This window comes from Cryptotermes secundus, unplaced genomic scaffold (genome assembly GCF_002891405.2).
Source record: "Cryptotermes secundus unplaced genomic scaffold, Csec_1.0 scaffold1242, whole genome shotgun sequence".
Taxonomy (NCBI): domain Eukaryota; kingdom Metazoa; phylum Arthropoda; class Insecta; order Blattodea; family Kalotermitidae; genus Cryptotermes; species Cryptotermes secundus.
In genome coordinates, this window is record NW_019739237.1 from 846816 (window position 1) to 870698 (window position 23883).

General features: G+C 39.8%; 2 long non-coding RNA genes across 4 annotated transcripts in view; one reads left to right on the forward strand and one right to left on the reverse strand.

The window, feature by feature from the left end:
- The window catches only part of LOC111871838, an 11501-nt gene extending 4703 nt beyond the window's left edge, over positions 1–6798 (reverse strand). The window contains exons 1-5 of one of the 3 annotated variants that reach the window (XR_002844107.2): positions 6676–6798; positions 6121–6254; positions 5012–5162; positions 3325–3406; positions 1221–1302 (exon numbers count right to left, since the gene is read on the reverse strand). This is a non-coding gene — a long non-coding RNA (uncharacterized LOC111871838). The other 2 variants (XR_002844108.1, XR_002844106.2) reach the window with 2 other exon arrangements.
- A 665-nt stretch (positions 6799–7463) lies between these two features.
- Positions 7464–7874, forward strand: LOC111871837. Its single transcript, XR_002844105.2, has 2 exons — positions 7464–7707; positions 7828–7874. It is a non-coding gene; the product is annotated as an uncharacterized LOC111871837 (long non-coding RNA).
- Positions 7875–23883: the final 16009 nt, after the last annotated feature.

The window sequence follows — 23883 nt, forward strand, 5'->3', positions numbered from 1 at the left end:
TCTCCTTCAGATGGGGCACAGTCTATTTGCCCTTAAACATTCTGTAATATCTGCAGCTCCTGTCACTGATTATCCTAACAGCCGCCCAAACTTTAAGTTAGTCTGTTGCTTGAAGTCATCAATTTCTCCCAATTTCCAACCCATGGTCTGTGTCTATGTCTACTAGTCTAATGACAACTGAACAAATATGCTGTGTGTTTTATGAGCAGGCTCCATCAGACTTGTCACAAAGTTGCAGTATTCGCCTCTGTCCCAGGACTGAAGCTACTGTGTATGTTTGTAGTCAGCAGAAAATGAATGCACAAAAAGTGCGGATGGATATATATCTGCTATGTGGAATCGTGGACATGTAACAATAACTAAAATTTGCTTCCTTATGGAGTACCATTTAGAAATAGAATCAGATGGTTTCACAGTCTCATGTGCAGCATGTCTTTCTATAGAACTTTCTAGAAGTTATTCAGTACATGTTTCGACCTATAAGGTCATCATCAGGTGTTTTTTTTTTAATTATAAATGAGGAAACTGCTGCGCTTCCATATTGTGGTTGTTGGTTATCACTATGCGGTCCCTTCTATGCGCTGGTATATAGGAAGTGGTGGGTTGTTCTGCCTGTTGTTATGCAGTGCAAGAGGGACATGTAGCATAACACAACAGGCAGAACAACCCGCCACTCTGTATATACATGTGCATAGAAGGGACCTCACAGTGATGACCAACAACCACAATATGGAAGCACAGCAATTTCCTCATTTATAATTAAAAAAAAAACACCTGATGATGACTTTATAGGTTGAAACATGTGGATAACTTTTAGAAAGTTTTACAGAAAGACGTGCTGCACATGAGACTGTGAAACAATTTGGTACAAAATGAAGTGCAGCAGGGTGCTACAATATACTAAAATAAAGTAAATGTATCCCTGTGACAAGCCATGGAGGGCCATAGGGTTGTGAGATGTTGAGGTTCCCACATTTTAAAGAGAATCGGCTCAAGATGACGGCAAGAGTGTCAGCTCTATGCGCCGGTCGACCTTTACCCCCAAGAATATTCCTGGTACTCATTTCTATTAGAGGCTCAGTTGACCCCAGGGCCATAGTGCAGCTGGAAGGATTAGGTCAACTGAAAAAAATCCAGTTACTTCAGTGGGATTTGAACCCATGACCTTCTGGCTGGTATTAGAAATAAGAGCTCATGACCACATCTGGACTGATACTCACTCCCTCCAGTTCAGTTTCCTTCATTCGTTTCTCCACTTTATTTCTGACAGGTCCCTTTCCATGAAATTCATGAGACAGGTATCTGAAATTAGAAATAGAGACAGCATTAAAGTCACTGTATTTTAGGATCTTACAGAATGTGGCCATGTTTCCTAGTAACACGTAAAATCCTTCCATCCTGAAGTTTCAGCCAGAAAGAAGGGTATGATCCATATATAGTTCAATCTGTAATTTGTGAAATAATAAAAATATGTAACAGTCCATTTTCCAACACAACTTACTAATACATGCAATAACCAGAAATGGGCTGCTACAGCACATTAAAGTCGTAGAGACTGAAATGATTAACACAAAATATTTTAATAAAAGTGCAATGGGATAGTAATAATTTTGAGGCATGTTTCTTCCTAATTCATGCAATTCACACACCAAATGTCATAATTGGTTGGCTAGTTACAAGCTCACATAGAGAATGGGAGAAAATGAAGTCAAAACAACAAGTTCTACTGAAAGCATCTGAGGCAGAAGACAACAATCTCACCACCCACGATAGGGTAATCATGATAGTGCTGATCAGCAGAGGGACCCTATATTTTAACTTGGCCTCTAACCCAATGGGGTGGGGGTGGGTGGGGTATATCCTTTGAATTCCTGAAGCTCGAACTCTGGTAGATGTGAAGGCATCATCTGTGAGCAGAAAATTCTGTACACAGATGCAGGTGGGGATTGAACTCAGAACCTTCTGAATGGGTATAACAGCTTACCCCAAGAACTTTTCTTAAGGACCTACTTCAAGTGTCTCTAGTGTTGCTCCCAACTCAGTCACCATGTTAATATGGCCGATGGTAGACAACTGAAAGAACATGGGAGTGGCATGATGACATCACACATTATCATGAGGATTGCACACATGGATGATAAACACGGCAGTCCCATAATCCTATCTGTTTCCACTGAAAAACTGCTTCCTCCTTGGATTATTATACCCTGATGATGGAGGCAATACATTCCTCCAAAACATCGGTTTACACAAAATCTATACAATAAAGCTATCCCTATTACAGACCGTGGAGGTCCATAGGGTTGTGAGATGTTGAGGATCCCATATTTTCTAGACAATCGGCTCACAGATGGCGGTGAGGTTGTTGCCTTATGTGCCAAGCTTTCCCTGTAACAGACTGTGGAGGCCCATAGGGTTGTGAGACATTAAGGTTCCCACATTTTCTAGATAATGGCCTCACAGATGGCGGTGAGGTTGTCGCCTTATGTGCCAAGGTTTCCCTGTAACAGACTGTGGAGGCGCATAGGGTTGTGAGACATTAAGGCTCCCACATTTTCTAGACAATCGGCTCACAGATGGTGGTGAGGTTGTTGCCTTATGTGCCAAGCTTTCCCTGTAACAGACTGTGGAGGCCAACAGGGTTGTGAGACGTTAAGGCACCCACATTTTCTAGACAATCGGCTCACAGATGGCGGTGAGGTTGTCGCCTTATGTGCCAAGCTTTCCCTGTAACAGACTGTGGAGACACATAGGGTTGTGAGACATTAAGGCTCCCACATTTTCTAGACAATCGGCTCATAGATGGCGGTGAGGTTGTCGCCTTATGTGCCAAGCTTTCGCTGTAACAGACTGTGGAGCCCCATAGGGTTGTGAGACATTAAGGCTCCCACATTTTCTAGACAATCAGCTCATCGATGGCTGTGAGGTATTCAGCCTTATGCACCGGCCGCACTTTACCCCAAGGAAAATTCCTGGTACTCATTTCTGTTAGGAGGCTGAGTAGACCCCAGGACCATAGTGCAGCTGGAAGTATTAGGTCAAGTGAAAAAAATGAATGACCTCATCAGGATTTGAACCCACGACCTTCCCCAACTTGTAACATAGTGCTTCAACCAACTATCCTACCGCTACTAATATTAAACAGTAATGATTAATGTGTTTCTACTAAAACCCCTAACAAAACTGCAGTATATGATTAAATATGGTACACAATTTATGAAATACTTAAAATATAAACGCACAATTAAAACCAATACTAAAGTGTCAATATCTCTTAATTTGAATAGGCCTAGGTTGTACATAAAGAATCTGCTAGTGACTCACCAATCTCAACTTCATTCCAAGCTTCACGTTTGTCTTCTTCTTTCTGACGTTTCTTCTCTTAAATCATTTCCTTGTCAGAGTCCTGTAATGTAAATTTTGTACGAGATTAGCAGAACACAATGCGCAGTCAAAAGTTTGATTTGTTTCATTCTGGTCCGTCACACTAACAATTACAAATATAAATCACTCTGTCCAATGTTACCTGTAAGTTTTTTACTACATGAAAACTTAACACCCTTACATGTTTCGGTCTCTGTGGACCATCTTCAGAGGGCAAACATCACTACAAATAGGAAAACCACCATCACATAAGTTGTTTAGACATAAAGTACGTACACTTATATGCTACAATACATAGTACAGAAAATAGAACATTTCACAAACACAGCAGTTTCCTGGGAATGTAAAGTTTTTTATAAAATTGTATAAAATTTCTTGATGCTAATTAAAAATTTTTTGGATTGTCAATAATTAAAATTTGTAAACCATGCAGGCTCGTGTTTGTCCTCCCATCGTCCCTCTTATATGGGGCAGATATTGTGCCACCTGGCTATCTTGATGTGGAGGTTCTCTATATCGTCCAGGCTTTGCTCATGGCTGCTGTGCTGTTCTCACTACAATACTACGTATTGTAGCATATAAGTGTACGTACTTTACGTCTAAACAACTTATGTGATGGTGGTTTCCTGTTTGTAGTGATGTTTGCCCTCTGAAGATGGTCCACAGAGACCGAAACATGTAAGGGTGTTAAGTTTTCATGTAGTAAAAAACTTACAGGTCACATTGGATGGAGTGATTTATATTTGTTGCGCAGTCAAAATTTTACCAATTCAAAACTGCCTTGAGATAGAGTGAAATCTGAACTGCTTACCCAACAATCACTGAATAAAAAATTACTGCACTGTAAAGTACTGACTCTATTGTGTAGGATTTGAGCATCTGAGAGCAGTGGTTTTGAAGAGCTCTGTCATCTGGGTTACAACACCGTGTAATCTGTTGAAAGTCAACAGACATTTTGGAGACACATGTCGCCTCAATCTTCCAAACTAATTCTGAGTTTGCAGTGAGAATACTGTGACAATTAACATTCAATTAACTTCGCAATGAATAAATTTACAATAACTATTGGTTTTCCATTTAGTCATGATCTGAGCTATTTATTCATCCCTATTTCAATTTCACATATAATTCCTAGTAGCATCTCTTCTACCCTTGCATCATGCACATGGCACAGGGAGAAAAAAGAAATAAAAGATGGGAAAAAAAGACTGGATTTGAGATTCTTGTAGAGGAGATTAAGAAAGTCACTATCTTCTGGGAAGTCACATCCTGTAAGTCTACTGACATTCCTTCAAAATGCTTATGGACCTTATCACATTATACAGCATTTTAATCCAGAAGGTACCATTTGTCAAGAAGAAGAAGAAGAAGAAAAAGGTTCTACCATCTCAACTGTCACATTCTTATTGTATAACGAGTGCTTTCGTTTCTAGGATTTCTGTTGGATGTTTCCAGTTCAGTAATTTATTTATCCATTATCATGGAATTCAACTGTAATTAAAATATATTCCAATTCTGTTGCAGCTGCAGTAACTAACCGTAGACGGGCAATGGACTGTTGATACATGCTAAATCAAAGTGCCTTGCCAAGTGTACATTTATCTGCGGACGGTTATGTTGGACTCACAAGCAGTTCCTGAGCATCCTCATCAGTTGTCAGCCAGACCATAAATGGGGATGTCACCCAACGTACAGCAGAATTCTGCTGTAGCATTCAGCACACTGGAACCACCTTCCATGTTTCCTTCTGAGTTTCTCTCCAGTACTGACTCTGCCACCTACAAACATCACAAATCACAAACAGTTAAATTATGTAGCTATATAGCATTCTGTTTTGTAGTATCCACAAATGCAAAGCTGTCCCTATGCTTAATTAGTTATGCTCTAGATGGAGGTCAGTGGCCAGCTCCATGCCACTCCCATACCCGGGGAAACAGCCCCTGGTGCCTATTTGACAGGAGACCATAACAGGTCTGAATAACCAAAATACGAGAAAGGATGATAGTATAAAAGAATGTAGAGCTCTCCCTGTAACAGGTCGTGGAAGCCTATAGGGCTGTGAGACGTCAAGACTCCCATACTTTCTCGACAATAAGCACACAGATGGTGGTGAGGTTGTCAGCCTTACATGCCGGCCGCCCTTTACCCTCCAAGAATATTCCTGATACTCATTTCTGTTAAAGGCTGAGTTGACCCCAGGGTCATAGTGTGACTGGAAGGATTCGGTCAATCTAAAAATCCAATTACCTAACTGGGAATTGAACCCATGACCTTTCAGTTGGTAGCACAGTAAGAAAGGATGATGATATTACTTAAATGTGGCGATATGATTTACTTGTTTGAGGCCCACCACAACAGACTGTGAGAGAAACAATTTAATAGCCTGCAGGTTAAATTAGAATATACTTTCTCTAGAGTACAATGTTTTTCTACAGTAACCAAGGAGGAAACATCATAATGAACTTTACTACAGAGTTCTGTGCAACATTTTATAACTGGAACATATGGAGACACTGTGTAGGAACTAAAGATGGCGCAGGATTCTGTAGCTAGGGACAATTTCATCACCTCCCACCACCTATCCATAGGGCTGCTCCTCTCTTGTCTCAGGGGCGAAAAGCAGAGAGGCAGGTAGGGGGAAGATGGCCTTGACTGAACAAGAGGAAGTGACCCCTACTACAGCCAAACAGTTGTGAGATGGATTAAAAAGGAAATCCGCCGATGTGATGTATGTACCTTTTCTACATTGTTCTTTGATTCTGTAACAGCCTCCTGCAGCTCCAGTCTCCATGCTTTCTTGAGGGCTATCTGTAGCTCCAGTTCGCTGTCCTCGGGCTCAATCTTGATGTTGGACAGTATCTCTTCTGGCGCTGAAAGTTGTGTCCGATTATTAATAACATTCAAAACTGCTCCTGCACCACATTTCCTTTCATGAATTCACAACACACTTCGTAGCGGAAACTATATAGTATCAAAAGGTTGATGGTTAGTAAATAATGTATTCAAAAGTCTTGGTGCTTGTCACCTGATTAGGGATACTAAGTCCAATCAACATTTGCCTGGTGGTACTGTGAAAAACCATGAAAAATCCTAAGTCAGGTTAGCCAGATGTGCCAGGGGAGATTCATGAACACAAAAACCCAGTTCCCTTTTTTTAATTTCGAACTGTGGAAGTAACAAGGGTCTGTACTTACGGCACGACTGGGCGTGTAGCAGTTCTTGTAGCAGTTCAATAATTTTTTGTGCTGATCTGAGTTCTATTTTAAATTTATGACAAAAAGCACTCGTTACCTTACTTGTTTAACTACCATCACTGATGAAACCTTGAGTGTCTTTACCGTATCACCATGATCACCATCATCTCCATGATCTCAATTAACCACCGGACGAACTGTCATTTTGGATATCAATAAGAGTGACCGATGGATCGATTGTGATCGATCTCTCGTGAATTTCTTATGTAGCTCCTAATAATTTTGTAGACACACAAAAATAATTCAACTTATAAAGTTATTTATACTCAACATCACACAGCTCTCGTATGCTGAGTGCCATTAAGCTGGAAGAACAAAAACAGAATTAATTTTGAACGTTGATCAAAGACAATGCAATATTTGTACATTTTAAACTGGTATAGTGACATGCTACACGCTACACGACAATTGGTTTCCTCGTTTATCAACCCGTCACCGCAATCGAATTCGGCCGTGGACACAATGTCTTTGAATTATGCAATTTGTCTTCCATCTACAGCATAATAGGGAAATCAGTCATATAAAAGTGTTAGTAGATGTCGCGAGCAGTTAATCTATCTTTTTGCATAATAAGATTTGATGGAATGTTTCATATTCAACAGTTATATTCTGGAATTGAAAGTACCGGATAATTATGTATCACTAACTAGTTACTAGGATTAATTCATCAAGAAACTATTTTAAAGACATTCTCTGCCGTTTTGTGTCCAGAAGAATCAGTGTTTTGGCGTTATCAAAATTCATAATGTAAAATCATAGGTAAATTTGGACGTGTGGCTAGGGACATCTACGACGAGAACATTACTATACTTGGACCAACAACTAAAGCAAATTACGTTACGATCCAGTGGTTTACTTTTTCTCTGTTTCCCGTAATACCTCTGAATATTATGAATCCGCAATTGCCGTTTAATATTTTGGAGCTTCATATATCGTGCTGTAGTACGGTGAGCACCGATTTATGTTGGTGATATTGTCTATGACTGTCATCGTTGATGTTCCGTGATTTTTGGGCTGGTGTTCTTACAGTCTGGAGCGGTCTGGAGCTCGTGCCCGTGAATTGGAGCTGGTTGGTGTTTGTTGATATTATAAATATATATGTACTGAAAANCTTATGTTATCAAAAATGGTACTTGAATGGTAACGATACTTATTGGCTAGCTAATGAAATTGTGATTTGTATTTTCAGAAGGAAGTTTTCCGTCGCATAGGTTACCTTTCAATTAAGCATAAAAATGGTAAGCAGCATGGATGCTGTCGCTTAAGACTTGACTGGTCGTATGAAATATAGCATGTTTTAAATGTGAATTTTAGCTCTGTCCGGAAGTGCTTAATTTGATATTGATTCCCACCTGTTTCCTTACAGCCACGTGAAATTAAAGAAATAAAGGACTTTCTGCTAAAAGCAAGAAGAAAAGATGCAAAATGTAAGTACATAGTAATGAATTTTGCATGCCTAGTCAATATGGTTTTAGTTTATGGTTGTTATGTAACTTTGATATTATGTTCTGAGTTCTTTTTAACCTGTTGCAGAGAGCCTTGTGATTAGAGTAGGTTACTAATTTTGCAGTCATTATTTATGGTGTTGCACTTTTTGCATTGCTGTGTGTTGTGCAAAATCCCATATGCATTGTGTAGTTTCACTGTAGATTACTTTCCAGGAAAATATTCGAATCTCAGGTTTTGACTAGTTTTGTAGTGTAACAACGTTGTCATTAACTTAGTAGAATTAAGTGGTAGAATGATTTGTATATGTTGAACTCCATTGCAGCTGTGAAGATTAAGAAGAATCCAGAAAATGTGAAATTTAAAGTTCGCTGCTCAAGGTTTCTGTATACACTTGTCATCACAGACAAAGAGAAGGCAGAAAAGTTGAAACAGTCACTACCACCTGGTGAGTATCCATTAGTATAAATACTTGATTCTGAAGTGATGAAGTAATTGGACGAGTGAGAAGCATTTGATGTATTCACTGTGAAGTTAATCCTGATGTAAACAATAATGAATTTCTTTCCACCTGAAGTTGTGGTGACTGGCAGCCCTCTCATATGGTAGTTTGCCATGTATTGTACAGTCAACTACATAATAAGGTACTAACATATGATATACCAGTCTCTTGTTATATGCCCTTCATATACTTCAAGGGCAGCAAATCAGAAGTTTTTAGAATAATTACATTGTTAATAATCAGGAGTTACAGGTATAGTTGCTATCAGGTAGTGGATATTTTGAGTAATGGACCAAAGAGTATTTCTGTGAAAAACCCTTCAGTGACTTTTGTTCCATCAATGCAGAGTGTCATAGCGGTTGTATGCATACAGCTCTAGATACTGACCAATATAATTATTATTACTGTGTCAGTAATCTGTATTTATAGGTACATTATGAGATACATTTTTAATAATAACCTGTAATTTACCTGCATCTTAGAAGCATCTAGTGAGATAAACAGTCAGGAAGAGTATTTGTATTATTCATGCTCTGTAATGGTAGTACATTGTCCAGTGGCATACTAGATGCCTCACAAGCTTTTGCATTTGTTGGCATCAGGATTAAACTTGAATATGCAGCAGATGCACTCATGTGTCAGTTATTACAAGGGTGAATGAATCTTGATAATTTAATCATAAACTACAGTTTGCTTTGGTAAAAATGATAAACATGTAGCAAATTGTATAAGTACCAAATTGGGGGATTTAAAAAATGAGTTTTCTTAACTACTGAAAAGTATTATACAATTCTGTTGGTCGGTGCAGTTCTCTTGCAGACTACAGGCCATGGAGTTTTAGTTTTCATTAATAGCTGTTGCATAATGCTTGAAGTATATGTGAGTCCCGCTGTTAGATTTGAGACCATTATGTGAAAGAAAAGGATTAATGTAAGTTAAATAACAGTGGATACTCTTTCTTTGAATACTGTGATAGTGGGAAATTGTCTGTATGGTACCAAACATCAAACTAATAAGGTGCCTGTGTGGCCTTGAACAAGATTGATTTTCCTCTCAGAATTACTATGGCCCATGCAGCCTTCTCACTTTTTCTGTCACAAGGCCAGCGGTAGTGTTCTGATCTTCCAGTCTCTGCAGCATTGCTATGTGGGAAATGCTGTATACAGGACTGAACTTGAGTATTTTTGTCTTTTCTCCATGGGAATGCAATTTCTTGAAAAATGATATGAATGTATGAGGTGTAGGCCTTATCGGCCCTTGCACCGCAACCTACAGTGGTCTATTGTACTTTGAAAAATGATATAATGCAGCATGTATTAAATTACTTAGTACTGCTAAAACACAGAATCTATGTAAGTACATCTCACCAAAAGATGCTACTGCTGTGGGTCTGCCAGTTTGGTTCCTGTGAGAAGACTTGTATTTTATGAGTCTTTCAGATAACACTGTGCAGGAAATGTGGACTGGAGGAGGAGACCTCTTGCCACATATTGTGTCAGTGCCCAGTTCTGGCTGAGCATGGAATTAAGTTCTTTGGCCCTGCATGGTTGGAGCCAATAGATATTAGTATGGTCACAATCAAACAGGTTCTGGCTGTAGTATTCAGGACAGGGCTTTTTTGAAGGGTCACGGTGATAGCAGGGTACACAATGGATGCAGTACTGGCCTGAATGCTTGGGGCAACTGGAAGTTGTCGTCCTATATCAGTAATCGAACGAGATGGGATGCACGTCAAGTGTTCCTGTCCTGCAAGCAAGGGTGTAGCACAGTGCAAATATTGTGTTTCTGGACATTATCCATCATCCTGTTTTTACTTAAAATAATGTTTCGAAGACTGTATTCTGCCTCCATCTTCAGGTGTATCCTAGTCAGTTGGGCCCAATCGATAGAGCTTCATCTAGATTCCAGCACCAACCAAGATATGGTGTATAAACCAAGCATAGCGCAAACCATTTGCGAGAGTTAACACATTGATGTGCTGTGTTTTAAATGAAAACAGGACGATGGATAATGTCCAGAAACACAATATTTGTGTTAACATACTAGTGTCACAAACTTTAAGAGTGTAGCAGTTGCCAAAAGTCTCTGGTACAAATGTGTTAGTCTCTGTGTATGCAGGAAAAAGTTAAAATTGTGCACGACCTCCCCATAGTGCGATTCCTTGTTAAACTGCAACTGAAGAATGTTGTAGAACCTGTCCTAAGGTGCTTAGTTTTTGAGAAATATCAAACAGGATGACATATTTCTCAGCAGTGTTGTTATGACAAGACATAGCACGTTGTTAGATGTACTCAAGACACACTGGATAGTAGGGGACATTTGTGATTGAATGATCATGGAATACATACGTGATGAATACTGCAGTATGCTTTCAACCCGTGGTACCTGTAATAGAGCAGGTGGTGGTGCTGGATAGGAGTACACATTATTCTGGTCTGTGTTATCAAGGCACATGTTTCAGTGATTGGAGCAGTGCCTCCATTAGACAGGAAATGTAGTGCTCATGGCATATGTGAAGACAAGTTACCCACGGACCATACATGCACAAGCAAGTGAAGGTGCCACAGTTGCAGCTGTGCAATGAAACCTGTGGAGAAGCTTATGCAATATTGCACATGAGTTGAGACTGTCCCACCTGAGACTTCTGAAATTGCTTCATGATCATCACGTGTATCCATACAACTTACCTGTGGAGTGCATGTCTGTTTCCAGACAATTGACCTCTATGGATGCAATTTTGAGAGTGTCTGATGTAACACACTGAGGATGAGCTCTTTTACATGATATTTGTGGCCAGAAAAAAAGCATGTTTTAACACATGATGATGTGTCCAGCATCCACAGCAGTCACCTCTGACCACGAGATAATTCTCCTGCAGTCTGTGAATGTAGGTATCGAGTCTGTCACCTCTGACCATGAGGCAGTTCTCATGCAGTCTGTGAATGTAGGTATCGAGTCTGCTTCAGCATCAGCATTTGGGCTGGAATTGTCAGGGACATTGTTATGGACCCTTACTTGCTACCTGACTGCTCAGTGGTATCATGATTTCTGGAAAATGCTTTACTGTGGCTGCTTGAAGATTTCGGTGAGACAGAAGTGGTGGTTAGCATGTTGGAGCTCCAGTACACCATGGGGAAGATGTTAAGCTGTGGTTGCATGCAGCATAACCAGGCAGGTGGATTGGACATTGTGGACTGATTGCATGGGCTCTTTGTTTGCTGGAAGTGATCGATTTCTTCCTTTTGGGACTCCCAAAGGAGCACATTAATGCATTTCCCAGGACTGTTGAAGATCTCAAAGGCAAGACTTCATGCAGCTGTGACACTGGTTGATACCAGGATGTTAAGGTGTGTTTGAGTGATTGCTGTGCAATGCACTGCCGTATACTATGAAATGGAAGGGGGATGCTTTCAACACGTATTGTAAGCATGAGGCACAAATGATTTGATCAGTTGATAGCTTGTACTTTGGATGGTGAAATTTATCTTAAAACTAAATATCATGGGACATGTTGAACTGTATTTTGAGTATTTTTTTGACACAGTATGACACCAAAGAGAGCTCGTATGCAAATTTCATTTAACCTTATATACGAACCTTATCACAGAATTTAAGCATGTGTTAACAGGTTGTGCAATTTTATTATTAGTTTACAAGCTTCTGAAACATCACCAAAGTAAACTGTAGCCCTATTTACATTTTTACTTCCATAGGGCATGTAAATAAGGACTAGTTAAATGATTTTTTTTTAAGCTGAGCTAGTGAACATCTTTTATGGATAGTTTGGTCAAAATGAATCATTCATCTTCACCTGGGTTTGTTCCTGTACCTCTTGATGCATGCAGATGTAAGTCACCTATTCTGTGACCCTACAAGGAATGCCTACCAAAATTCATTTTGCTCAAACTCTGAAAGTTTATGTACTATGAATAGATTGTTGTAAATAATGACTTAAAGGTCACCATATCATCTAGGAATGAAAGGAATATCCATGAATATACCACCTGTAACCCAATAAAGGAACTTAGGGATGTTACTGTGTTTTCAGTACCTATTTTGTTATGTTGTCATTGGCCTGAGTAGATTATTTAAACATGTTCCTTACCAGGAGAGAGTGTGTCCTGTGATGTGACAACACTAACCAAAGTTTGCAGTTTGTCATGTAGATAACAGCAGAAGCTGTAAAAATGTCACTTCTTAGAATTGTGTAACCAGTTGGCAAGTGTAACCGTCCTTACCTCACCTTCACTTCCCCCCTTGTTGATCGGTTAGTCACGCGTTGTTCGTCGCTCCTCTCCTTCTTTCTTCTTCTTCTTCTTAGGTTGGGCGCCAGTAAGCTCAGGTGGTGTCGGCTTACAATAGTCGGAGGTTTATTTTGGAAAGGGGGTAAAGGTGATAGTCAGCTAGTTCAGCTGTGGGTAGAGCTGGGATCCTTCTCAGAGCGTTTGCTAGGGCCTCGCTTAGGACGGGGAGGGAAGTAGTTGGTTCAATGCTAATTAACACTTGAACACTGTGACCATTTATTGCGATCAGCACTTCCCTTCACTTGATGGCACACACAGTCAACACAAAGGATGCTTATATATAGGTCCTTGTCTAGCACAGTCCTGGTATAACGGACGTTATTATCACAATTTACACTTTCTTTAGCACTCTGAACTTGGTTATACAGAACAGCGAAAAACACAGATTTGTTCCGAATTATTTACGAGTAGCAGGCACTTGCGACTGTTTGGCAACTGTTTGTCAACTAACTTGTGACTCTTTGTCTCAAAACACTGAGGTCCCCTGGACGTCAGTTCCTCTGCTAAGTCACTCCCCTTAATTCCACTGATTGGGTAATTTTGAGAACTGGGGTTTACACAATTTCTGAATCTCCAATCAGCTAGCTGCAATCTGGGGCTTTGAACCTTAAAGTCCTAACATCGTTTTTGACAGTACACTGACAGATAACCTGCTTGGCGTGGGCTTCAAAACCGCCTACTTTTAAGTTACGACGTGCAGGACCTGTCAGTGATCGAATTCTCAAAGTTTGCCGCCGTGCTACTCACAAACAAAATTTCTCAGAAAAAGCCACAGGGGGTGTTTCCTGTGTAACATCAAGACTTGGAATAAGTCCATTCCTGAAAACAAGAATGTGACTATGTCCCACTGGCTTTGGTATTACTTGTTACCTACACTTAATTTTTATTACTGGTTATTCTAATTATACCTAAATTAGTGGGTGACAGTTGAGTGGTTACACAAGATGGGACCCATCTGCATAGCCAGGTCGGGGAAGTTGAAAATTTGTTTCTCCATAGGAAAAACTTCTGGAACCATTCTAACAGGAGACTGGTATAGGGGGATGGAATAGCCAAGACCACCCCTGTAAGGTGGTGAATGTTGTGAATGCACCAGGCCACACACTTCAGTGGAGAATGTTGGAAAATATTTAGAATGTTTTCTTTATTATTGCTTGTAATGCATACTGCATTGCTCCAGCACAAAAGGTCCTGTTATTCAAAGGTGTCTGATATTATAAATTACGTTAGTACTCATACACTTGATGGAGAATCTGAACACCTGCATTGATCAAGTTGCATAATGTCTTGTGCCCCCAGAGGATGTTCATGGGAACAGCTGTCTTCCTGCACATGTAGTGAGAAGGCTGGAGATGAAAGCTACTGTTCTCCTTCTGTGCATGTTCTTAATGGGCCCAGATGTTCTGTGTTGTCAGTAGCGCTCATCTGATTAGCAAAGAATAGAAATCAGTTGCCAAGCCACATTGCCAGATGTGTTTGTGTTAACACTAAAGATATTGAAGAAAATGCTTGATCGAACTGTTATGTTAGGATTACACTTGTTACATCAGACTTCTGTTGTAGTCAGTATGTTGTACAGTGATATGGTATCGTCCTTGCTGGAGATGCATGAGTTGCTTTATAATGTATGCCATGTAAACTTGACTGCCTATTATAAGCATACACTTTTCTTTTGTAAGCATAAAAACGTCTGTCCTTGATGTGTGTAGGTGGTGAAAGACTATGCAGTGAGCTCAGTTATGATTTGAATGAGTTTCTGTTGAATCGTTCCAAGATGTGACATGAAATAAACTAAAAACTACAGCACTAGTGTCTGAAAGAATGCAACCAATTCAGATAACAGGCACGTGTGAATTTCTTTTAGTCGTAGTGTGAGTTTCCACAAAAACATTGAGAAGCTGTGGCTTAGAGGGTGGAAAAACTTGCTGAAAGAATAATTGTTGTACATTTTAAGATATGGACTACACAGACAATTTTTTGAGGTCATCTGCACTGTATCTTTCTTGGTGACTTTTAGGAAGCAGCTATGTAGATGATACAAACATAGTTCAGGTCTGAAGGTTTCTTCTTTAGAGTTGAATGGATATTTTAAAATAACTCTTTTGACTTCTGCTCACAGGCCTTGTAACAGCTTGGACAGTTATTTGATGAGACAAAAGAAAAGTGGATAACAAGTCCATGGATGAAATACCATAAGAAATATATCACATTTGGAATTCTCTTTAGAGGCCCTCTCAAAGACTGTACCCACAATAGTAAGCCACATATTTTGAATGAGATGAAAGAAATATCTCAAACCATTTCCAACATTTTGTTCCTCACATAGTGCTGTGTTCGGTTTTAACTAAAAAACAGTGTTCATTTTTCATAATAAATTTATTGTACATGTATCATCAGCCCACTTAAGACTCTTTTTTTTATTCTGTTCACTATCCTTTTACCCATACTTTATGAGTGTCATGGATTCTCAACAAAGTGATCACTTTATATGTATATTTCTCATAATTATCTTTTTTCTTTTCAGGTCTTCAAGTGAAGGAAGTAAAATGAACTGTGTATTTTGAACAATAAAATCTATTCATTCTTATGAGCGTGTTTTAATCAACTCGCCTATTTTCCAACAGTGGACCTGTTTTATAAATAAAGTACTGTTCATTTGAACTAAAAATAACCTTGTATGTATGAATATTCAAATGTCCAAATAGGATTTCGAATGAATGACTGTGGATTGAATTTGTGGCTTTGTCGTGTCAGGATCTTGCAAGTATAGTTTATATTTCAAGGGTTTTAAATTAAACTGACGTGTTTAACCACACAAATTTATTGCTCCTATAGTAGGATTCCCTTCTTTTTAGTTCTGTTTGAAGGAGCTGGTAAATTGTTTGTTACATTATACAGTAATTTATAATTCCAGTGCCATAGTGTATGGTTAACTATTTTTGGGGGGGACTATTACTTTGAACACAAAACTGTTCAAAGCAAACTGCGGGAATATAATGTGGCTAGGAGGATAGAAGTTAAATAACAATTTTTTTTAAAGGAGAATGTGTAGCGCATGTGACTTAGTAAGTAATGTAACAATGGATTCATCTGGTTCAGGAAAGGGGCCCAATGGTTGGGTCCTGTTTACATGGTAAGAAGCCTGGGTCTCTTAAATTGAGGGGGACATTTGAATAGTCTGATCATGGTATTATGTAATAAAGGTATTGGTTTGATCTGGACAATAAACAAAACTATGCACTGCAGGAATTCCTTCAAGAAGTACTGATGAAACAGGTCCAACATAATAACCATTTATGCTTTGGTTTTAAAATTTTGAGCATGTCAAAATTATGTGGCAGTGCACACACAAAGACCCAACTGACTGTCCAGTCTTAAGCCATTAAATGTTTTTGCTGAAGGCATATTAATTTGTAATGTATTTAATTCTATATTAATATTAATTTATAGAATACTTGCACTGTTGCATTTAAAATAAACTAATCTCAGCATTGCTAATATAAAATCAATTTATATTCAAAAGTCAGTTGTCAGAAAGTTTGAAGAGAGCTGAAATTAAAGACTATCAAGTTCTTTGGTTAGCCATTCTTTTAAGAAATAAATATTTGTAACAAGTACTGTTGGTTACATATTTTGTGTGTATGACAATATGACATTTATATTTCACCTCAGTTCCAGCTCAATATGTAATGATAAATTGTAAGCTTCAAGGTTATATACCTACCACAGAAAAGGGAGCTTAATTCTCTTCGGGCTCAGATAAGGAATTCCTTGAGAGCTTACCACTGTGTTCAAGAGTCTGTTCCACTTCAGCTTTGCACTCCCAGGCTTATTAAGAAACACAAACTGTGCAGTGTTAAATTTTTCCCTTTTCCGCAGTGTCCCCACTAGCTCTGGGGCCCACACAGCCTGTTATCCAATGTGTATTGGGAGTTCTTTCCCAGGAGGTAAAGTGTTCGGGGGCATAAAGCTGACCACACATCTCCAGCTACTACTGAGGTCAAGAGTGGTGGAGCAATACCTTCACTTCCACTCACATTATCATGGCATATTGGTTAAGTAAGTGCAAGGACTACTTTACCTTTTCACAGATTCATATAATAGTAAAGCAGGTGGTGTGTGCAGATACAGTTGTCTTTACCCAGTAAAAGGTCAGCAGACTGCACTGACGCACAATTTCAGAAAAGTTGCTCAACAAGTATTATCATCATCATTATAAGGCTGAGCCCTTCTTGAGGTGCCACCAATTGTGCAGCTACTCAAGAACTCCCCAGCATTTTACAGAACCCACAAGTTCATTACCATGTTCACAAGAGACTTCCACTGGTCCCTATCCTGAGCCAGATCAATCCCATCCTATCTCTCTAAGATTGCAGAAGGATGAAGTGTAAAATTCGCCAGTGGTCCTTGCTTACTGTAGTCGCAATGTGGAAACATTGTTAGAAAGAGCAAATATATAAATGTGACTGTTCTTGAAGACAAGGGGATGATCGCATGGCTTGAAATAAATAATAACGAACATCTCAACTTATTATCTTGGTATCAGGGACCTACTGAAAATGCCGAACTGGACTGTGACCCAGTTCCCAAAACGTCCATGCTTGAAATCGAGGCAACAGAATAGCGATAGACTGCTTTCAGTGAACTGCTCGGCGCTCATCGTCAGGAAGGAATGCGATGTTTTGTGGGGGGGGGGCTTAGGGGCCCTCTTGCATGGGGACTTAAAGCCCTGATAGGGCAGGACTTACAGGCCCTCTCGCCCTGACGAACACAATAAAATTAACATCAACTGGTGGCTTACTTAACGTGATATTCTTATTTTTATTTTATGGCGAGCGAATTCTTGATAACATAAACTTGTGTGCATGAAGCCCTGTAACCCACGTCATTTTATGTAGAATCGTAAATACAGCAAAGTGGTGAACCCTCGCGTTTCGTGAAAGTGGGGATGTTCTGATGGGCAGGATAATTACCAATTTCACTAGATGGCCCTGTACGTTGCATCTACGTTGGTGTTCACCTTACATGAATTATGTAACGCTACGCGTATTTACTTAAACCTGGTTATGAAGTCCCGCCTCCCTGCCACAATTCTAATCCCATTACGAGATTTTTCAACTGAGTTTCATTTCATTTCCAGAACCTCTGGAGTCGAACCTAGGTCTGTATCGTGCTGTTCCAAGACGTTTACACAAAGCGTGATGCAGCAAAATAAAAGCAGTGGAATGTTATGAAGTGATAATGTATTTAGATGTGGTAGTCCTCAGATTCAAACTCAGGCCATTTGAATGGTTTCCAGTGCATCTACAATTTTTGCCCGTGTAAGTTTGGAATTTTGTAGCTAACAACCATATATTCATATAAAAAAACTCCATTTTAGGTATGGTTTTTCTGTTTACTCATCCGAGGTAAAGAATCCACCATATTGTCTATTTATAACCTCATAGTAACCTTGAAGTATTTAGGCGGGGAGGAGGCGGTGATATGCAGGCGCGTGGCTGAATCGTCATTCGCTTGTTTATGTCCAGCAAATTTGTTACGTCATTATGTCCGTCAGATTTGTTACGTCACGTCTTCCAGTGTCGGACTGTACACATCAACACAGCGACAGTTTCACTCCAGAAAATATCCCATTAGTAACAACGGAAGGAACGCAACAATTAAGAGCATATTTAACTACAAAACTAGTCTCTTGTTGCCGTATTCTATTGCATAACGTAATGAAGGCGTATAGAAGGCGTGAAGACAAATCTTCATGCATTCTAGATCACGGCACAAACGTTGAGATGAGCGGTCAGCTTCAGCCTGTCATAGCTCTACCCGTAGTAAAGTATACATTTGCCTGTTCATTTGATTCTTTTATGAACCTCTATCTTAATCCTCATCTGGTTATTTGTCGGTTCACAGGTTCGTATATTAACGAATGGCAGTATGTTTGTGAATGGGTTTATTAGAGGTGATATGGGATTGCCGTGGTCGATATAAATGATCCATACTGTCATTCGAACGAAGGGACTGGAGAACACCACGAAAACTTCTATCGGGATCGTTCATCTTACGATCGAGCTTAGAACCAGCGACCTCACGGATCAGAAACAAAGCAAGCTAACCACCAGATCATGACGCTCGACACAGGCAATACTCAGTACAGTGGACAGAAACATCCTCTGCCCACGCCGGGGCTTGAACCCTCTCAGTCCTAACAGTGATTATGGCTCGGTGATCCGCCAAGTTCAGTCATGCTGACAGAGGTATCTGGTTCGAGACTCTCCGGCGAGAACTGTTATCCTGAAAGGATATTTCGTGCTTTAATTCCTTTCCTTCAGGACAATACTCCACAATAAAGTCTACATAACCTAAAGCAAGAAGCCAGCCACTGAACACGGCAGTGCGTCCCCCCACCTCCAAGATTTTTAACATTACTTAATTATTGTCATTGTCTTGCTAACTTTCCCTCCCTTAAATTTTCTTGGGCGCCTTGTTTTAAATTGCCACCCTCCTTCACTAGGAGTGAGAGCGGGGTTTTGTAACCAAATAATAATCACGAAGTAATTTTACAGTTACCGAATTTTAATATGCGAGACAACGGAACTACTCCTGCATGCAGGGATATCTGAATGAGTGCCGACAACTGATTTTGAGTTCACGCAAAATATTCCTTACGTTCCCCCACTGCGACTGGAGGTGCACTACCGATAGGTCTGACGTCATCAAGATGCATCTCGGTGCGAGCCCCCGGGTTACACGACCTAAGGCGGCAGAGAGCTGTTGCGCGCGCAGGGATGAGTACAGTTAGGTGCCGGTCAGCAAATTTTTCAATATTTTGTGTGTAAAATCAGTGTCCAGAGCCGTAAATTGTATTAATTAGACATATTTCAGGTACGTGTGACTTCATATTAATTCGGTGAAATTAAATGTGGTCTAAAAGTATCAAAAATGACTTTACAAAAGTTTACTTGTTGTGCACCGTGTGTTGGTACCACCAATTACGTTATGTTTAATACCAAAGAAGTGATGTTCATTGTAACTTTGACAGTAATTCCTTAAATTCTGCAATCGTAGTTTCTTATTAAATTGCATGTTACAAGATAGTGAACTGCGTAATCGCTACTAAAATATTCGTTCATGAGCATGAAGTGTTAGTTGCAAAGTTTATAGCCGTTTGGGCGCCACTTTTCGTAATGAAAGAAAGTGTTAGATAACAGATGAATTCAAAACGAATAATTTATTTGTAAGTTCATTAACATTTGTTTGTCAAGTTTCCAGTAGCATCGAGACTATTAGTGACCGTAAAATGCGTAATTATAAATTTACGACTTGTGTTATAAATATGGCGCCTTAACTGCAAGCACAGGTAGACATTTTGGATTTTTATTTTGGCGGAAACATGGATATAAAAGTAATTAAATTAAAATATTACACATTAACAATTGCAGTGACTAATAAAGTTTAAGGTAATTTTTTTACCAGATTATATTGTCAGATATTTAGACGCACATATTGCTGACCAAAATTAAATAATTATTATTTATTAAATATATAAATTATCCCGCTTTTAGTGCGAAAATCTGAAGCCATCTTTGTTTTGTGTATTATCATTGCTTGTATTTCAGCCATTTTCTACCACCAATGACGTAATATTCCAGGGCTCAGCACTGTACCTTCCATCTTTACGGACATGCTCTATTTATTTAGCACTGGCTGGTCACGACCCCTTTCTCCCACATTTATTCCATTTGCCCATTCATTTCTCATTTAAATTAGAAAAGCTAAATTATTATATAGCAATTTCAGTTTGTTATTTTATAGTTGGTACAGGGTTCACAGGTGCTTGGAGAATAACATTTAGGATCCAACTTAATGGAATTATTCCTAATTAGTCTTTAATTACAATTATTATTTATAAACCGTTATTAGGTAGGGAACGCAGGTGCTTGGAGAATAACATTTAGGATCCCACTTAATTGGGATTATTATTTCTGAGCGTTATTAGGAAACAGAAGCGCCGAAGAGTTCTTAGCAAAGTCAGTTTATTATGTAGTTGGTATAGGCAGAATGAGCCAGCGAAACGTACAGTAGTAGCAATCTTAATGGGGTTATTTATAATTGCCGCTCCCATAGGTTGGCGAGAGTGACAGTAAATGTAACTGCTCCATCTCGTGACATGGACCCAAACGTGAGGCGGAAATGCCCACTCAGTACATGCAATACTTTCGCGATCTGGTATTGCATAAATGCAGTTGCCATGGTTACCAATAGCTGAGCATAATTTTTATTGTTCATTTAAAATTACGGTGAATTATTTTTCACTTGTCAGAAACCCCTTGACAGTATTTACAATGATCTTTATGTTTCCAAGCTATCTTGACAAAGTTTTCATGGTTTTCTCAGCTCTTCCTGGATAGCTTGAATCGGCCACGGCAATGCTCTTCCCCCATGCTTTCAAATCATGTTACATAGCCCCCTTCACTGTACAACCAGTGTCCCTCTCTGAATTTGGCCCCTTGTGGCCATCAAAGAAAGAATTTCACATCTGTTGCCTCCTGTACCACCAACAAGGAGACATTAGTTCCTGTCTACCAGACTGCACGGCGACACATCCAAGAAGATATTAATGTAAGTCTGCATAAGCATTTTCTTGCTTTAAGTTGCTGTTTTATGTATTCCGTTTGCTTCTCTGAGCAAACTTTTCAACTTCTCAACCGCCAACTTCTCTTATCCAGCTTCCGCAACAGTTTTGAAGCACAGTGGTAATTATATGTACCATCTTCATTAACACCAGTAACAGTGAATTTTTCCCATAGCGTGTAATTACGCATTTCATATGATTGTTACAAGAAGCAGACATTGTTTTCCCAAACAGCATAAAAGGTTGCTCTTTGTAATGGAGACGTGGTGTGGTTTCTGTGAGGTGTGGACCGAGCTTTCAAGAATTCTGTAGACGGAAGTGTGTCATCAGAGGCTTAATGTTAATCCTAATCCTAAGATAAGCAATTCTGGCGTTGTTCCTTCAGGCGCAGAATGGTGTAAGTTGTCTGTCTCATGAAGCACATCTCTGCTCGTTTCACTGCTCTGTCAGGTTGGCTGTATCAGTTTGTGCTTGTGTGGAATATCCTGCTTCTAAAGCTCTGTTTACTTTGTTCAGAACTGATGTATAATTCAGCTCATATGATCATCGGTCTTCTCCTTCACAAGGGAATTACGTCCTTCATAATGAGAGGCTCTGTCTGTTCCAGTTTGTTGTTATGAATGCGTATGTTATTCTGATTTTCTGTTCCCAGCAAACAGAATTGGCTTCCTTTCACTTCGACATTATCTCACTTACAGCTGCTACAGGGTTGTTAAATAATTAATGTTGTAAATTTCTACAAGGTGTTCAGCAATTTAGCATATCTCACTCCCTAGTTTGGTTGAAAACAGTTACTTTATTAAGAGTGCCCCATCACAGTCCCTTTATCTATATTAATTCTGATGTCTGACCACCAACAGACGAACAGACGCCATATATTATAAGTTTGAATACAACGACACATGGTTTGTGCTGAACATTCTGTTCATCTTGTAACAACTTTTCATATCCACTTTAAAGGGGGAAAATTACGCTATTAATTCAGTCAGTCAATCTCAGCTTTGAACTGTATGTCAGAAATAATCAAATCCTAATTTTTTAAGAAGCCACTATATTCACAATTTCAGAGATATGCAGCAAATTCAAAAACCTTGACCCTCATTCTCAGATTGGACGTTGATGTAAGACAAGGCAAAATGGCGTTAACCATACAGGCAGGTTTAACGAAAATCACGTCTTCGTTGATTTATTCAAGACCTACAGACATGATGATGTCTGTAAGGAATACAGGTACCAGCAACACAATACGGTAAAGCGGTAACACAGTTATGTGAAGTCAAAATTCTTACCCCCCCGTCTCAGTAGCTCGTTAGAGGAACTTGTCAATGTGAAAATGCTTATCAAGGAAGAGATTAACACATCAGATGTGTCCAGAATTAATCAGAGTCGGCAGCCACAAGACCACACCTCCCGTCACACAGCACAAAGCCCTGTGTTCACAACTCTCACTGTCACATCTTTCCTTCTACAGTACCGACCACTCCAAGCACAGAATCCAGTCGCCATTGGCATGAAGATCGAAACAGTACCCACCGCGGGCCCCACAAAACCGGCCGCATTTCTACTTCTTCTCTTGCGTGGTTCTCAGTAGCCGTCTAGTTCTCTTCCTTTCCCTGACTTGCTCTTACAGGAAAAAAATCTGTACTCACCAAAGTCGCCTTCATATTAAGGTATCGCCGAGAAGCGTTAAATTTCCGAAAAGTTTTCGGGGAAGGTAGTATCTTTTGCACAGAACGACCTGCTGACGTCGAGAGAGCGGGTGATCACAGACACCTCACTAGTTGCAGACCGTTCTCGAGTGTTACTTCCTTAGGGGAGAGGTGTCTTGGCATTGGTTGAGGTTGCGGTGAAACGGACCCTCCGAGGCAGAGCTGGGAGCGAAGGCCGTTTCTGGTAGGACATCTGGGCTAAGTGGGTATATCCTTGCATATCGGAAACCTGCCGCTGCAACTCGTGGGGCTAGGAGTTTGGTTAATAGCTTCTGAAATTGAAGTTTCCAGTTTTCTCTTCCAGAATTTTCCTCCTGTGACTGTCTAGAGTTCCTTACCAGTTTCATTTCAAAGGACGGAGAAAAGGCTTTAGTCCGACTGCGGGAGCTCTGGCTGAGCAGTGGGCAGGAAGGCGAAGAGACTGGATGTCTAGCTCTTCCTCTTCCAACACGAACAGAGGCACCGAGATGAGCCCAGTACCCATATAGAATAAAAAGGGTTCTTTCAGAAAGCCGATGGCGATTTAAATGCTTCAGAGGTCTGCACAACCCCTCCGTCGTTATGTACCCATTGGAGTCATACTGAAGTACTTCCCGCAGGAAGACTAGCCTGAGAATCTTCCCGTCTGTACTTTCCCTCGTACAGGGAATCATTG